Genomic DNA, 18,373 nt, shown 5'->3' on the forward strand with positions numbered 1-18,373 from the left:
TTGGGGTTCAGAAAGGTTTACTGAGATGGTTCAAACGATATCATTTGTTTTAAAGTTTATGAGCTGTGTAACATTCTTTATATTGTTTAAATATTGTTTTAATTTTATGTGATGTAGATGTCCATTGAGGAATACAGGAGAACGCAGACATCATGCCTATAATTAAGGTCTTTGCAGAATTTTCTTTTCTCATTAAGTGGTTTGATTAGAATTACTGTTATTGTATATTAATATTATATTTTTTTTTTATTTGAAATATTGTCTGTCACTATTTTTCAGACTGGTGGGTGTATTGTATATATACAATAAATATATCAGATTGCTTTTTAGTTGTGGGACCCACAATTTGTAAGTCACCAAAAAAGTAATAGTGGCATCTTGGGGTATATGTCACGGCAGCAATAGGCACCATCAATAAATTGTAACTAGAAGGGTATATATGGTATTTTGTCATAAAGTTACTCATACATGTAATTATTCTATTACAGGGGATGAATCACCACTGGGTTTGCCTTTGATGGGTCGATCGTTTATCACAACGTCTTACTCTCAGTAAATTTGTACCAAGAACAATGTGAAATGACTTAAGTCTTCCCCCACTATAGGTTGTTTTAGTAGTCTCTATTCTCTGACAATGTGTAGGTTTGTCTTTGCAGCATTTCCTAGAAAAGAGGTTTATCATGAGCTAAATTTGATGGTTTAATGGGTTTGAGCTGTAAAACAGGCAGTACAATCTTTGCAAAATAAGGATCTTAAGTGGTTTGTGTCATATATTCTACAGACTTTGCTGACTTCTTTTTATGTCGTATATCAAACCATTTTGGGGTTCAGAAAGGTTTACTGAGATGGTTCAATGGATATCATTTGTTTTAAAGTTTATGAGCTGTGTAACATTTTTTATATTGTTTAAATATTGTTTTAATTTTATGTGATGTAGTTGTCCATTGAGGAGTACTGGAGAACGCAGACATCATGCCTATAATTAAGGTCTTTGCAGAATTTTCTTTTCTCATTAAGTGGTTTGATTAGAATTACTGTTATTATATATTAATATTAATTTTTTTTTTAATCGGAAATATTGTCTGTCACTATTTTTCAGACTGGTGGGTGTATTGTATATATACAATAAATATAACAGATTGCTTTTTAGTTGTGGGACCCACAATTTGTAAGTCACCAAAAAAGTAATAGTGGCGTCTTGGGGTAAATGTCACGGTAGCAATGGGCACCATCAATAAATGGTAACTAGAAGGGTATATATGGTATTCTGTCATAAAGTTACTCATACATGTAATTATTCTATTACAGGGGATGAATCACCACTGGGTTTGCCTTTGATGGGTCGATCGTTTATCACAAGGTCTTACTCTCAGTAAATTTGTACCAAGAACTATATTTAAAATGTGAAATGACTTATTGCTTCCCCCACTATAGTTTGTTTTAGTAATCACTATTCTCTGACAATGTGTAGGTTTGTCTTTGCAGCATTTCCTGGAAAAGAGGTTTATCATGAGCTAAATTTGATGGTTAATTGGGTTTGAGCTGTCTTTGCAAAGTAAGGTTCTTAAGTGGTTTATGTCATATATTCTACAGACTTTGCTGACTTCTTTTTATGTCATATATCAAACCATTTTGGGGTTCAGAAAGGTTTATTGAGATGGTTCAAACGATATCATTTGTTTTAAAGTTTATGAGCTGTGTAACATTCTTTATATTGTTTAAATATTGTTTTAATTTTATGTGATGTAGTTGTCCATTGAGGAGTACAGGAGAACGCAGACATCATGCCTATAATTAAGGTCTTTGCAGAATTTTCTTTTCTCATTAAGTGGTTTGATTAGAATTACTGTTATTGTATATTAATATTAAAAAAAAATTTTAATTGGAAATATTGTCTGTCACTATTTTTCAGACTGGTGGGTGTATTGTATATATACAATAAATATATCAGATTGCTTTTTAGTTGTGGGACCCACAATTTGTAAGTCACCAAAAAAGTAATAGTGGCATCTTGGGGTATATGTCACGGCAGCAATGGGCACCATCAATAAATGGTAACTGGAAGGGTATATATTGTATTTTGTCATAAAGTTACTCATACATGTAATTATTCTATTACAGGGGATGAATCACCATTGGGTTTGCCTTTGATGGGTCGATCGTTTATCACAAGGTCTTACTCTCAGTAAATTTGTACCAAGAATATTTAAAATGTGAAATGACTTATTGCTTCCCCCACTATAGTTTGTTTTAGTAGTCTCTATTCTCTGACAATGTGTAGGTTTGTCTTTTCAGCATTTCCAGGAAAAGAGGTTTATCATGAGCTAAATTTGATGGTTAATTGGGTTTGAGCTATCTTTGCAAAGTAAGGTTCTTAAGTGGTTTATGTCATATATTCTACAGACTTTGCTGACTTCTTTTTATGTCATATATCAAACCATTTTGGGGTTCAGAAAGGTTTACTGAGATGGTTCAAAGGATATCATTTGTTTTAAAGTTTATGAGCTGTGTAACATTCTTTATATTGTTTAAATATTGTTTTAATTTTATGTGATGTAGTTGTCCATTGAGGAGTACAGGAGAACGCAGACATCATGCCTATAATTAAGGTCTTTGCAGAATTATCTTTTCTCATTAAGTCGTTTGATTTGAATTACTGTTATTGTATATTAATATTAAATTTTTTTTTAATTGGAATTATTGTCTGTCACTATTTTTCATACTGGTGGGTGTATTGTATATATACAATAAATATATCAGATTGCTTTTTAGTTGTTGATCCCACAATTTGTAAGTCACCAAAAAAGTAATAGTGGCATCTTATGGTATATGTCATGACAGCAATGGGCACCATCAATATATGGTAACTAGAAGGGTATATATTGTATTCTGTCATAAAGTTACTCATACATGTAATTATTCTATTACAGGGGATGAATCACCACTGGGTTTGCCTTTGATGGGTCGATCGTTTATCACAAGGTCTTACTCTCAGTAAATTTGTACCAAGAACTATATTTAAAATGTGATATGACTTATTGTTTCCCCCACTATAGTTTGTTTTAGTAGTCTCTATTCTCTGACAATGTGTAGGTTTGTCTTTTCAGCATTTCCAGGAAAAGAGGTTTATCATGAGCTAAATTTGATGGTTTAATGGGTTTGAGCTGTTAAACTGGTAGTACAATCTTTGCAAAGTAAGGTTCTTAAGTGGTTTATGTCATATATTCTACAGACTTTGCTGACTTCTTTTTATGTCATATATCAAACCATTTAGGGGTTCAGAAAGGTTTACTGAGATGATTCAAAGGATATCATTTGTTTTAAAGTTTATGAGCTGTGTAACATTCTTTATATTGTTTTCATTTTATGTGATGTAGTTGTCCATTGAGGAGTACAGGACAACACATACATCATGCCTATAATTAAGGTCTTTGCAAAATTTTCTTTTCTCATTAAGTGGTTTGATTAGAATTACTGTTATTGTATATTAATATTAATTTTTTTTTTAATTTGAAATATTGTCTGTCACTATTTTTCAGATTGGTGGATGTATTGTATATATATAATAAATATATCAGATTGCTTTTTAGTTGTGGGACCCACAATTTGTAAGTCACCAAAAAAGTAATAGTGGCATCTTGGGTATATGTCACGGCAGCAATGGGCACCATCAATAAATGGTAACTAGAATGGTATCTATTGCTCTTCAACACCATTGATTGGTGTCTATAGATTCAATACACACCATTGTTAATGGTGTTGTTAGGTCAGTTTTGTGGTAGTGGAGAGGGGAGGTTGTATTCAGTACCTGATTGAAAGGGTTTGCGAGATTCTTTCTGAGGATGACTTTGGGAAGGGGAAAGTGGAAACCAGAGAATAGGGATTTGCATGCACTGAGCGGATAATGAGAGATGAAGAAGGATGAAGATGAGAAGAAGATAAGAAGAGACTTTTATGGATCGGAAATCCAGTCTCAAAATTCGAACTCCAGTCTCCAAATTCTGTTGTGAAAGAATTCATTTTCCTGTAATTGTTTCTACCAACAATGATGCCTCCAATATATGATAGAAATGCTCGTAAGAAATTAATGTAAAGTTGCACAAAGTACTCAAAATACGAGTATGTTTGTGCTTCTAGTGTCATTTAAAGGACATGTTGTATTTTAATAAAAGACTATTGTATGTGTCGTTTTGGTTAAACGATTAATAAAAATATGAAATCTCTTGTCAAAGTTTTTTTGTCAGTCATATCTGTCATATGTGTCAAAGTGAGCAGTTTGTTTTAAATCGATAACATCCACCACGTCAATGTGAATATTTTATCTCTTGTTTTATTAGTGTATTATCTCTTTAGAGATTGTGAAAGATTTTTACGTTTCTCGGCCTTTTTCACCAACGGATCCCTCTCAGTCCCATAATCAGGCACTCTCTAGAGCGCAATTTGTCAATAAAGTCTAAATAATACTCAAAAAAAAAATTTAAGGTAAACGTTAATATGTATTGGGCCTTGGGCTGCTATGACCTAAGGCTGAGTTTGTCTTTTAGACATGAAATCGCAACTTAACTATATTGGGCCAGCCGGAATTATCGATTCATTGTGAAAGATAATTTATTTTCTTTAGTTCAAACTTCTGAGACAAGTAATCTAAAAGAGAAGGTTCATTTCACCAAGTTCTTCTTTAGTACAAACTCCTGTGACATGCTTGTTTCAAGGGCAGAGGTGGATCTGAATATGCTCCGGTTGAAATTTTATCAAAAACAAATTTCGCAGCTGCCTCGGAGTAATGACCACCATCCCAGTTCACTACTTCACTCTAGTTGAGTTTTGCATGAACCAACAAATATTTGGCTTCCATTGACTGTAATTGTTGCTCATCGAGCGGTATTGTTATAGTTGTACTTACCACCATAACCGCAGCAAGCAACAAGTGGGAGCTCAAATCCTGCAAAAATTACGATCAATTGATTAATACAAGTGAAAATATATGATTTTGGATTTCTTTATGTTTTAGCAAATAATATGTTTTATTAAAGTAGGCGGTTCAAACTCTGTGATGATAATATATGATCACTAAAAATCGAGGTGAGTTTGCATTTCATACTCAAAAACTAACTAACAAGTTACTCTATAGTACTACAGCTGTACTAGTAGTTTTAAATGATGCACACAACAAAAAGACGTAAAGAATTCATCAGGGGATTTGAATCCGTGAAATTTAAAAATGTTATGAGGATTTATAATGCTTCAATATCGACTTACCATACTTTTCAGGTTCCTTGAAAAGAGAGTATTTGACATAATACACATCTACATTAGTGAATGCAGCCAAAGGAAAATCCTTCCTGAGTTGAACTATGGCCAGCTTCAGCTCGTGGTTAAAATGTTGCGCTACTTCATTGTAAGCTTTTGCACAGCCAATCTCATCTTTCTGAGCTGATGGGAAGTCTGCCACAATGTAAGGGAGACAGCAAATCGCCCCGTATTGTGGATCCATATTCATCTTGCTCCCAAATCATATATTTTCTACATCATCACAAATTCACAACCAACAAAAATCATGACAACAGAAGAATCAAATCAACTTCAACCCCACACGTGATTATATTGTTGCTTGTCCTTTAAGAAACTTAAAATCAAACACATGGCCCTCAGCGAAAGAAATTAGTTTTGTGGGGTAAATTTGACAAGCTTTGGTAAATGCTAATGATTACCTTGATATAAGTTGAGAAACCAGTGATTATATCAGTTACAGATGCATTGACTTCCTGTATAGTCATGTTACCGCGGGTAAATCCCTCGCTAAGATCATTCTGACCAATGTCGAATGTGTATAATGCTTTAGAGAAGTACTCCTCCTTGGGCATTAGACTTGCAAATACTTCCCCTACAAAAGTAAAAGCTGGTCACCTTCCTAGTAAAAGTGGGATTCATCTTAATGAAGTGACGAGATTAGTAAATGTGATTCCTAGACATTGACATTCTTCAGTACTTTACCTCGATGCCTTATTAGTTGTGATCTGGATTTTAGTTGCAGGAACTGCATATATTGAATATCAAGGTAGAAGGGACTAAATTGACCGGCTGGTAAAATGAGATCTGGGAGTCTGATAGTGGAAGCTGCAGTGGCGAAATTTGCACCATGCGAGAAATTTGTCCCGAGAGAATCCAGATATGCGCTTAGATAAGGGTGACCAAGACTCTTTGCTGAACCACAAGATAGTCTAATCAATACAGTACAAAATACATCTGGTATCTAAACAACGCATTATACACAATGTCTCTGATAAAACTGAAACGATGAAAGACAAACTCTAATCAATAATTGAGTTAAGGGGAGAAGAGAAAACCTCTGCAAAGTCCACCCTTAATCTATTCTATAGTAAGCAATTTATGATTTTATTCTAATGTAAGAACTAATTATTTCAACATCCCAAATTATGGGAGAGCCTTTTATCCCAGTCTATTCAACCATATCCACTGATATATCCCACCTACAGTACTCTCTCTCCTCATTATGTTTACACATAAAAGTGCAGTGCAAAATCATCAAGAAATGAGTGTCTACAAATTAACGATCTCGGGCCTACCACTTTGGCTACTAAGTATGATAATTCAACCTCGAGAAAAAGCAGTATTTCCTTCCACAATCATATAAGTTTGAATTGTCAACCAGGAAGAACTCTCTCTGAACCTCTGCGTATGATATAACCTGTACATGTTAATTTACAATGAAGGTAAAAAAAACATACCAAGGAAGTCGATAATGAGTCTTCCATCAGAGAGTCTTCCGACCGGCATATGGAAATAGGTCTCTCCATAAGGTGTGGTTGGTGTTAATAGAAGGGATGCGGCTAATCCACCAGTATCTGAATTTGAGTCTCCGAAGTTGAAGATGGCTGGAAACTCGCAGTCTTTCAAAGCCAAGGTACTACTGGTAATATGCAATATAAGCATATAGCAGCAGAACAGAGAAATAATAACTTTCGGAGAGTACTCCATATATGGTGGGGAAATACCAAAAGATGCAGATGAGAACCAGGCCGTGTTCGTATAAAACAAAGTAATAGCCGGTGCTTGAAATTACGGTTCTGTCCTTTTACCATTCGATAGATGTGCCACCTAAGGTGTCCGCAACCTTTCGCGCCGAGTGGTGTTCATTAGCCTCTGCGTGTTTGGTCCTTCGATCTGCGCGAAGAGAGAGTGAGAGAGGGAGAGGACGAAAGGGACATGCTGTTCCTTTTGTTTCTTCTCTCTGTGCAAGTAGAGACAGATAGAGAGAGCATGCTGAACTTCGTAGACTCCAAGTGGAAGTTGTTTGGTGATGACGCTGATTATTCATTGGCTTCAAGAATTTTGGGGTTTTGGCGAAATGGGTTTTTCTGGGTTTTTGTTTCTTGCTGGGAAATCAGTGTTCTTTCTGGTGTTTGGTCTAATCATTTTGGTTCATTGTGGGTTTGATTGGCAGATTCTTTATCTGCTGTTAGAACGATATGTAAATTCTGATGCCCAGAATCATCACAAGCAGCTGATTTTGGTTACTTTGGCTCCGAATGTGAAAGTTTACTGCTTTGAAAATCTTTGATCCCTGTGGTTTAGTTTTTGGTGGTTGTAAATTTCTCATGGTTTGTTGGTTTTGAATGGTTTTCAGAAAGCTTCTTGAATAAGAAATCAAGTTGAATGCATGGCAAGATCATGTTGATGATGATGAAAAAGTTGAGGAATTACTTGAAATTTAACTGAGATAGGTCAGTTGCATTCAGAGTAATGCTTCTGCACATTCCTCCATGCTTTCTGATTCCATTCAAGATTACCTTACTATTAAAACATTAAAGAAACTTTAAATCTTAACTTCTTTATGTAATGCTCCTCTTTTATAATTTCTCGGTTTCACAAGTATGTTTTCTGGGAAAACATGCAGCATTATGACTACGGAACAGAACAAATTACAGCTGTGGAGACCAATATGCAGGTTTCATAGTAAAGAGACAGGAAGGAGTTCGGAGAGTAGGATACAAAAGTTGGTTTCACTACTAGCAAAACAACAATTACCCACAGATTTTAATCCGTGTGAAATAAAGCTTTCTCACACGGATTTCAGTGTGTGATGGCTTTTACCCACGGTACACGCACAGGTTGAGTTACCGTGTGATTTGGAGGGGGATAATACTCATCTCACACGGATTATTTTGTCCGTGTGAATATTAGACGTGGGCTCCCACTATATTTCCATAAATATAGATTACTGTAATTGAATGCAGTCTGTGTGAACTATTCTATTTCACACGGATTTCTGTGCCAAATATGTAAACTCTATTTCACACTGATTTCTATGTGAAGTGATATTCATACTAATTTCTGTGTCAAAACCTATATAACCTTATTGACACGGATTTCCGTGTGAAATCCCTATACTCTAACTCACACTGATTTCAGTGTGTAAAAGTGACAACATTTAAAAATAAATATTTCTCCTAATTAATTTGCAACCTAAACATAATAATACTTTTATTTCTCTACAATAAATATACTTTAAATATTTATAATGAAGTGAACAAATCCACAACTCAATCGAAAATATTAAACTTTACATTCATAGCAAGATGTTATTTACATTCCTAACAAAATACATTTCGTACCAAAGTAAATTCTTAGATTACAAAAATCAAGGCTGCTTTCTAGAATACATTGTTGTTGAAGGTGAAATATCACTAAGAGTTTCCCCCTTTAACAACATAATCCTTGTCCAAGAATAATTTCCATCAAAATGCTTTGAGGACGAACTCAAAGTAGACAACAACATAACCATCAAACTAGATAATGTTAAGTGAAACAAGCCCTTTCAGTTCAGCTGCGAATCTGGAACAATTTGAGGCATTTCGGGTCGATACGCATCATTGATGGCTGGGGTTGGTATCACAGGTCTATTCACTGGCTATCACAGGTCCAACATCCAATGCTAAGGAAAGCAATATAGCTTACTTGTGCAACCGACTCTTCAAACTCAGTTGAATCGCAGAATGCAACGGGTCCTTTTATTTAGAGTTTGAAGCGCAGAATAATCGGAGCTAGGTTGTTGTGCCAGTTCAGCGCAAGCAGCGGTATAGAATGCTGAAATAGCCCCTGCACCTGAAAACAAATAGAACACAGCTTCATTCAATCAAATTTTAATACTCAGCTGATTGCATATTCTAATTGTTATCTAAAATGAACAGAAGTATGGAGCTAGCTAATAGATGTACAAGTTATATATTAGAGTTCTTATCAGCCTACACTACAAATGAAGGAAAGGAGCTAAAATCTTTCATATGTTACAATGTAGATACATGCCAAGCTTGAATAACCAGAAATCCAGAATACTCTACTGTATGGACCTCATACCATCATTTCTAGCAACTACTTTTCCTCTCAGAAGGCTATAAATATTAAAGCAGAACATTAACATTCAAAACTAAGTCCTAGCTCCTACGTATACAGATAGCATCAATCACTGAAAATAACACAAACGAAATCAGCTCTAGTATTAATACTTACTTGTAGAATCCAAGCATCTGACCAAAAGCAAAAGCATCAACCAAAACTATACCAGGAATCATCTGTCAGCAACAACCAGAATTAGTAACTTTGGGTATGCAAATCACTATGTAACTATGCTAAATAGGTTTTCATTGTGCAAAAGCAGGCATGAAAGGGCATGACATAGCCAACTGAACTAAGGAGATGCCTGGTACACTATCCAACCATATTTTGTAACAAAATTTTAGCTGTTCCCACATCCAGGACTCCATTTTCTCTTGATTAACCGTACTCAACCTAGACTACAACTCATCCAGATAATCTAAGCCATTTGATTTCTGCCATACTCTGGAACTCCAAAAAAAAAAAAAAAATTGAAGTTGCCAGCGTTTATGAAATATGGCTAAAATTATGTTACGGAACAGTGGAACATGAAAATCACATGTGTACCATCATTATCAATCATAAACAGACTAGATTGAACTAAAACCAAAACAACAAAAGAAACAATAATTAACGAGCAGAGGTACTGGAGCACACCATGCCAGCCATATGGGGCAGGATCCTTTTCCCATTTCTTGTACTTTGACTCTGCCATCTCTTGTGTATCTAGCATGTAAGCGCTTTTCATATCCAAACCATTTGCATCTAGAAGTTTACCAATTCTTTTTTTCCTCTCTTCAAGCCATTTTTATTTAGAAATGCCCCTTGATTCTTGTGGAGGTTCCAGTCTTTTCTTTTCAGCCGCAATATCTGTTTGATTTGCATTCCTAGCCATATTCTGAAATATTTTGACAGTAAGTCAAAAAGAAAGTAAGATGGAATGGCAAAACAATCCAACAAACTCTGTGACAATTAAGTCTACTTTTGCCAGTGTCAGAGAACCTTACCATCTTCATCCTTAATTCCCACAACTTTTTCTTCCTCCCTGTGAACTTCGTGAAGGCTCCTTCCATATTCTCCTCCTTGTCAAGCGGAGGCTCATCACCATCACCAGCATGTTCATCAGTCTCTGATGGTCTATCTAGATCTTCCTCTTGCTGAGCAGCCTCTAATTTTGATTTGCCACTACCACCACTAACTTGTACAGATTCTGATGTAGGTGAGAAGAAATATTTTAGGTATAGAAACACAAATTATAGGGGATAACAATAATTTATTAAGGGTTCCACAATATAGAAAACAACAGAATTCCAGGTGTTCTTGACTAAAATTATAGCATGCATACTTCTAATACGAAGGGGTAGAGTTGAAGAAAGAAGATGAAGATCTCATTATAAAGGAGAAAAAATGAAACATACAAAATAAATATTTTCGACATGCTCCCTTATAACTACAGAAGTTGCAATAATCAATAAAATCTATAAACCTTAAGTTTCATTCAACTTCTAATCATAGCAGCTTCTGTAAATCACGATCTTACAACACACAGTTACACAATTAACAGTGAAGTACAAAAAAAACTTGTCTACAATCGTGATATCACATACGAGAGTCAAATCACAACGATCGGCATTAAGATATGCAAACGTACACAGAAAATGGAGAAACAAAATCGATATCCTAGACAAGAATGGTACAAGATTCTTTCAATTGATAAACACATAAAAGTGCCTCAAGAACAGTTCAAAGAATAACCTGATTGATTTTGATCCATCCGAGCTTTGGTTTCAGCAATAACTTTGAAGCAAAACTCGCTGCATTCATGGTAGGGATTGGATGCATTCCTGCAATCCGGGTGCACTCTTCCTTCATTAGACATGATTCGGCTGTTTCTATATCTTTGCAGTAGCTACCTGAACCAAATAACCCACCAATCAAACCTAACTACTAATGAAAAAAGGGGTCTAGATTTTCTAAACCCTTTCGACATTGATTTCACAAACCTAGCTTTTCTAGTTTCCATTTCTTACTTAAAAAGCTATACAACGAACCCCCAAAGCTACAGTGTTAGTTCCTCAAGTTTATTTCTATTCAAAATTCCATGTTCAGAACTTAGCCCAAGCCTGACGAATTGAACATATAAGAATGAATTTTTTGAACAACAACATATACGAAAACTGGCATGAATGACAAAATATTGGTGATTTGTATAATAACAACAACATATACTCCTTGTTTGTCATGTGCCTCTCAGAACAAACATGCCCAAACTAAAAAGGATGAATTACTAACCCCCATTTTCTGATTCGAGCAAAGGAGCTAGGCTTGTCGAACAGAATGACACCTTCCAAGGGCATATTCTCATCGCCGACGAAGTCGGGCTGGTTATTGTTTATCGGCGGCGGAGAAGGAAAGGCCAAGGAATTGGAGAGTGGCTCTTGGAATTGACGGCGGCTGATCTGCAATCGACGCCTCTGCCGGTGGCTTTTGCTAGCGTGAGGTTGAGGGATTTGGACGGGTTGGGTCTAGAAACGAATTTGGGTATTGGGGTTTACCCTTTGATATGAGAGGGAGAGATTTACCTTTTTCCTGTAGTGTTTGATCAATCTGCTAATTATAAGAAGAATTCCCACGGAAATCCGTGTGGAATACATACATATTTACAACTGATATCTGTGTGTATTTACCTCAGTAACTAATAACTCTCATGTCAATTGTCATTTCATTGTTTACACGGAATTCAGTTTCTAATAGACTTCTTTACACGGAATTCTGTAGCTAATTGTTCTTTTCACACGGATATCTGTGTTAACATTTCACACAGATATTCGTGTGTTATTCATTTCACACAAAAATATGTATCAAAAATTTATTGTAACGAAAATCCGTCCCTTCATAATTCACATAATATAAAAAATTAACGATTTCTAAATAAACTAATTTATAATAGGTACAGAAATCAGTGTGAATTAATATTCACACAGATAACTGCGTGAAAATGTTTTAGTTTTTACACAGACATCTGTTACTGTTGTTTATTCACACATCTTCGGGTCTTCAGTTGCTTGTGTTACGTAACCAATCTCACTCCTTCTCATAAATTTTCTTCACGTGCACGTCAATGTATTTTTCTTGGGTACCCTCATAGCCAAAAGGGCTACCGTCTCTATGACCTTGAAAGCAAAAAATTATTTACTTCTCGGGATGTGATTTTTCATGAACATATTCTGCCTTTAACTACATTACTACTTGAGGAACAAGAAGATCACCCAGTCCTACCCACTCCCATCATTGACCCAGCCCAATCTTCTCAGCCCATTCTTTCTCAAGAGCCTGGTCAGCCCACTTCATCTCCTTCTGCCTCACCTCCCGACCTCAATCTCTCTCTTTCCTCTTCGACACCAGACGCAACCCCATCCGCGTCTCCCACTCCTTCATCGATTCCTTCTTCTCCACCGATTCCTTCATCACCTCCCTCCTTGTTGCCGGCGACACAATTCCCACCGCTGAGCCCTCCCACAGTAGATCCCTTCATGTCGCCATCGTAAACCCCATCCCCGAGTTCACCCTCACTACTTCCGTCAACGATTTCCCTAATTCCGGCCCTAACTGACTCAGAGGCTTTTCCGCCGTTGTCTGTGCCTGTACCTCTGCCTCTGCCAACCCCCAAACGGTCCCATTGTTCGAAACAGCCACCACCCTATCTTCAATATTACAAAACCAATCACGCCGTATTGCTTGACCCGGCTGCTCCCTCTTCCTCCACGTCCGGCACTCGATACCCAGTTCAACAGTATGTATCCTACTTTGGGTTGTCTCCTGGTTATAGTTCTTTTGTGCATAATGTGTCTCAATTGGTTGAACCAGCAAACTATGAGCAGGCTCGTCATGACCCTCAATGGGTTGAGGCAATGAATTCTGAGATTCGGGCACTTTAAGATAATCATACATAGTCCATGGTTTCTCTACCTTTTGGTCACCATCATATTGGTTGTAAATGGATCTTCAAGATCAAATACCATGCCGACGACACCATCGAACGTTACAAGGCTCGCTGGTTGCAAAGGGGATTACTCAATGAGAAGGCATTGATTACAAAGATACATTTGCCCCTATTGTGAAATTGATTACTGTTCGGTGTCTGTTGACTGTTGCTGCTGTGCAAGATTGGCCTTTGCACCAAATGGATATGCAAAATGCCTTCCTACATGGTGAGCTTAATGAGGAGGTCTACATGTTGCCTCCTCCAGGTTATCGTCGACAGGGGGAGAATGTGGTTTGTCGACTTCACAAATCTCTCTATGGTCTTAAACAAGCATCCTGCAGTTGGTTCCAACGGTTCTTTTATGTCATTCAAGAAATTGGTTTTCAATAGTCTCGCGCAGATTATTCATTGTTTACACAGGTCCATGAGAATTCCATTATTGTGATATTACTTTATGTTGACGATATAGTTATTACAGGGAACAATGAGAAGCCCATTAGTGATCTCAAGAAGTTTCTCAACAGTTGTTTCAAGTTTAAAGATCTTGGACCACTCAAATACTTCCTTGGAATAGAAGTTACACGCTCAAAAGCTGGAATTTTAGTTTGTCAACGTATACGTTGGATATATTGGAGGAGGCTAGATTACTTGGGGTGAAACCTCCAAAGGTACCTATAGAGCCTGATTTGGTGTTAACCGAAAAAGGGAGTGATGCCCTCAAGGATCATACTAAGTATCGGAGATTGATTGGGAAGTTAATTTATCTTACAATCACTAGGCCGGAGATTACTTAAAACAGCTCATTGACTTCTTCAGTATCTCAAGGGAGTCCCGGGCCAAGGATTACTGTTCCCTGCACACAGTTCTCTTCATTTGATCTCATATTGCGATGCAGACTGGGCAAGATGTCCAATTACACGACGATCAGTGATAGGGTACTGTATTTTCCTTGGCAAGTCACTTGTGTCATGGAAAAGTAAAAAGCAAGCCACAGTATCAAGATCATCGACAAAAGCATAGTATCGTTCTATGGCTGCAACTGCTTGTGAACTTAGCTGGTTTAGGTACTTATTGAAAGACTTATGTGTAGAACATCTTGAAGCAGCAAAACTATTCTGTGATAATCAGGCAGCCCTACACATCGCAGCAAATCCAGTGTACCATGAGCGAACAAAGCACATTGAATTAGCTTGTCATACGGTTCGCGAAAGAATCAACAAGGGTGAAGTCAAGACTGTTTATGTGCAAACTGGAGATCAAATTGCAGACTTGCTCACAAAGCCTCTTCGTGCACCAGCTTTCCATGCACATCTCAGCAAGTTGGGTGTCATTGACATCCACACTCCAACTTGAGGGGGAGTATTAAAGGAAAGAAATAAGTTAGTAGTCTGCATTCAAGTGACAGCAGATATGCTGGAGAGAATGATGGATCGAGCATCTTATCTAATCAATCTAGAACTGATTGTAGGATCTTGATTGTATGCATTTACTATGATTACTATGGTCAGCTTCCCTGACAGGAGGTCATACTAATTCTTACATAGATATGCAAATGAAGCACTTTCTATGAATAGAATTTCCATAGATTGAGAAAATATTTACACTATTTCCATAAACATCGCTTTCATATCTCTTCTTAGTTTTCACTTTCATAAAAGAAAGCAAAGTTTTGATAATATATTGATAACAATATAAACATGAACTCACTTCTAAAGCAAACCCAACATTACACGACGAAGTGGTGTTAGCTCAGTGGTTAGAGCACCCACTACCTATTTACGAAGTCATGGGTTCGAGTTACCATGGGGGTAGGAGTGAAACCCTTTGATCCTCTTTAAAAAGAATAAAATAAAATAAAATAAAAAACCCAACATTACACTCACACAGCTCAAGCCTTCATCTTTTTCATTCTCAATTGGAACATGCAAGCCATTTTCTCAACCAAATCAGTATCCAACTTCTAGAACAAATTTCCAAGGCAGCTAAGCTAATCAGCTACCTTGAATTTAAGCTGAGAACTCAAATTCACACCAATAAATGCCCAAACCAGAGCAATTTCATAAGCAGAAACATAGACCCAGAAAGTTATTTCCTTAAAGCCAAAATCTGAAAAAAAAAAAAAAAATGCTGAAGAATTAAACCCCAATTCCCCAACTTTCCATAAATATATTCAATTAATTCCATAACTCCAATACCCGAAATCGTGATGTTGATTGACGAGGACAAAAGAAAGAGAGGCCAGAGGGTTAAGGAGAGAGGTGATGCCAGTCAGAGAGAGAGAGAGAGAGAGAGAGAGAGATTTGAGTGCGTCTCTGAAGAGGAGCAGCGTATGCATGAAGACTGAAGAGAAGAGTATCCATGGCGTCTGCGTGATTCCTTCAAGAAATGGAGGGCAGAGACTGGTATTATCGAAATTTCATTAATCTACAGTCACCAGCACCACAGTGATCTCCCGGCTTTTGGCTTCTAAAAAGAGGGGTGAGGCCGCTTCTGCTTTTCGAAGGAAGCCACAGCAGCTTCTGGAAAAAGCTGGCTAGAAGTTGGGTTACAAAACGCTATTGCAATATCTGCTTATGCGCGCGGGGGGGGGGGGGGGGGGGGGGGGGGGTAGCCACAATCAAAACAGAGAACACCAGATTGTTGCAGAAGTAAATATTTGGTTGTTGCTGTAGATACTTCTTCAGCACGAGGGAAATACAAAATAGTCTTGCTCAAGGATGTCATTCTAAAAACGAAGGGCCACATTCTTCAGAATTGGAAGGCTGCAAAGAACGAAATTAAAATTTCTGCATTTGGAAATTTGACGACCTGAGGATGGAGAATCTGATCCATCTGATACGAGTGGGTAAGAAGTCGGAGAAGTAAAATCATCATAAGCATTTCCTCCTTCAGTACTACTCTAAAGGCACTAGAGACATAGAAAGTGCATAGATCCCTAAAAACTTAGTAAATTATTGAAAGTAAGTTCTACTAACATAGGATCCCTAAAACAAAGAGAATGTTTATGAGCCTAGGGCAAAAACCCTACCAGCCCAACAATAGGCCCAACCCAGCCATGCTTCACTCTTTGTGCAGATCTGGTAGCAGCACCACCATTGGCCACCATCACCGCCATCAGAATGAGGACTCCACCTTGACGCCTCCAACGAGCAGACGCCGCTGTACCATCACCCCCGCTTGGAAACAGCCCCGCTTACGCGAGCCTGATGATAACCGAAAACTAGTGCTCCCATCCATCACCGCTTCAGAGCAATGAAAATAGCCAAGCTGGATCCACATCTAGCCTTCGAGCAGAGCCAGAGAGAGAGAGAGAGAGAGAGAGAGAGAGAGAGAGAGAGAGAGAGAGAGAGAGAGAGAGAGAGAGAGAGAGAGAGAGAGAGAGAGAGAGTATCTAAATACATAACTAATTAATTAAATACAAAGACTACTTAATTTTTCATTGGATAACATTAATCTTCATATTCTCCACCCATATTTGAATGTATTAATTTCTTTTAATCCTTTTCTTGCTTCCTCATCGTAATTTGTGATCAATTCACAAAATTATTAGTGTTAACCTTATCATCTTTGCAATACAATTTGTAAAACACAAAAAAAAAAAAAATCAATCTCTTCTTCATTGCTCATAATTGTTAACTTACTAATTTTTTAACATGGATTATAATAGATGAAATTTTTTTTTTTTTTAACAAACCCAAATAGGGCGACTATCATTCATCTAAAGTCAGAAATGGCCATTACATATCCTCTCTCTACCATCATGGGGTAGATAAAGAGTTTGTGGAAGTAGCATTGTGATACATAGATTAGGTCCAATCATTTGACGGTTCCATGCTCATAAAAGAAGCCTATAGACTATTGACTACTACATATATAGTAAATAGGCAGAGTAAACTAGACTCGATGATGCTCACTAAACCAAGATAGCTCCCTAAAAACAATAGGGAATTATTGCAACCAAAATACTAAACTGAAAAATAGGGCCTAGGTCAAAAAAACCAAGCCTAAAATAGCAGCCCAAAGCCCCAAGGGAAGATCCAACTCAGGTCCAACAAATGGCTTGACCTAAGCCCAAAGTCTATCATCAGCCTCACTGGTCGTCGGCCACCGCACCCCGTCACCCGACTTTGCCGCGCCTGACCTCACCACTGATCCAACGCCGACCTCGTCGCCTCAATCCCACTCCAGACCGTAGCACCGCAACCCATGATGAAGCCCGACTGAGCCCCGCCGCTACGACCCAAGCCTCTCAAGATGCAGCCGATCCAGCACCCCGCCATCATGTCGTCAATCTTGGAGGTGCTCCGACGAAGCGCTACCCACGTTGCACTGTCGTCCACCGCTCCCAAGACTTCATCAGGTGCTTATCGTCAGACCATCTAGCCAAACCACATCCCAAGAGATTTTTCAAGCATTTGGTGTTCAAACACCCGTCCGACATCAACCCATTAGCGACGAGGCGGACCTACATCAACCGTGAGAGCCGCCGGACGAGGAGGAATTCGCAAAAACCTAGACCCAAGACCGGCCGAGTTGGATAAAAAATATAGATAAATTATTAAGAAAGACAATTATCTTCTTACTTTGGTAAAATTGCAACGGTATTTCTTAATTTTGGTGGATAAAATTATTAGTAGTTTTAGCCTTTAGGTAAAACTTAATAGATGAACATTGAAACTAAAAGAAAAAAATTTAAAACATAGAAGTAAATTAGATTATGATTTTATTAGGAACTTTAATATATTTTAGTTTTTTATTGGTATAAAATAAATAAATATAATAATTGAAATTAAAATGTAGGGTGTAATGAGCAAGTAGAGTGAACAAATAAAATGATAAGGTGACAATAGACGCACTTTATTAAAGAGGACCATTTTCATAAATCTTAAAAGGCTTCCTCATTTGTTTAATGTTTGTGGGCCCAAAAACCTTAAAAATCAAATCTTACACCAGTAATTGCAAATAGATCCTATAAATTCCTTAATTTTATAA

The 18,373-nt window shown here is 37.3% G+C and overlaps 2 pseudogenes; both read right to left on the reverse strand.

Moving 5' to 3' along the window:
• Nucleotides 1–4,660: 4,660 nt before the first annotated feature.
• On the reverse strand, nucleotides 4,661–7,308 carry LOC112171647 (annotated as a pseudogene).
• A 1,256-nt stretch (nucleotides 7,309–8,564) lies between these two features.
• On the reverse strand, nucleotides 8,565–12,005 carry LOC112170528 (annotated as a pseudogene).
• Nucleotides 12,006–18,373: the final 6,368 nt, after the last annotated feature.

Source organism: Rosa chinensis, chromosome 6 (genome assembly GCF_002994745.2).
Source record: "Rosa chinensis cultivar Old Blush chromosome 6, RchiOBHm-V2, whole genome shotgun sequence".
Lineage (NCBI taxonomy): Eukaryota > Viridiplantae > Streptophyta > Magnoliopsida > Rosales > Rosaceae > Rosa > Rosa chinensis.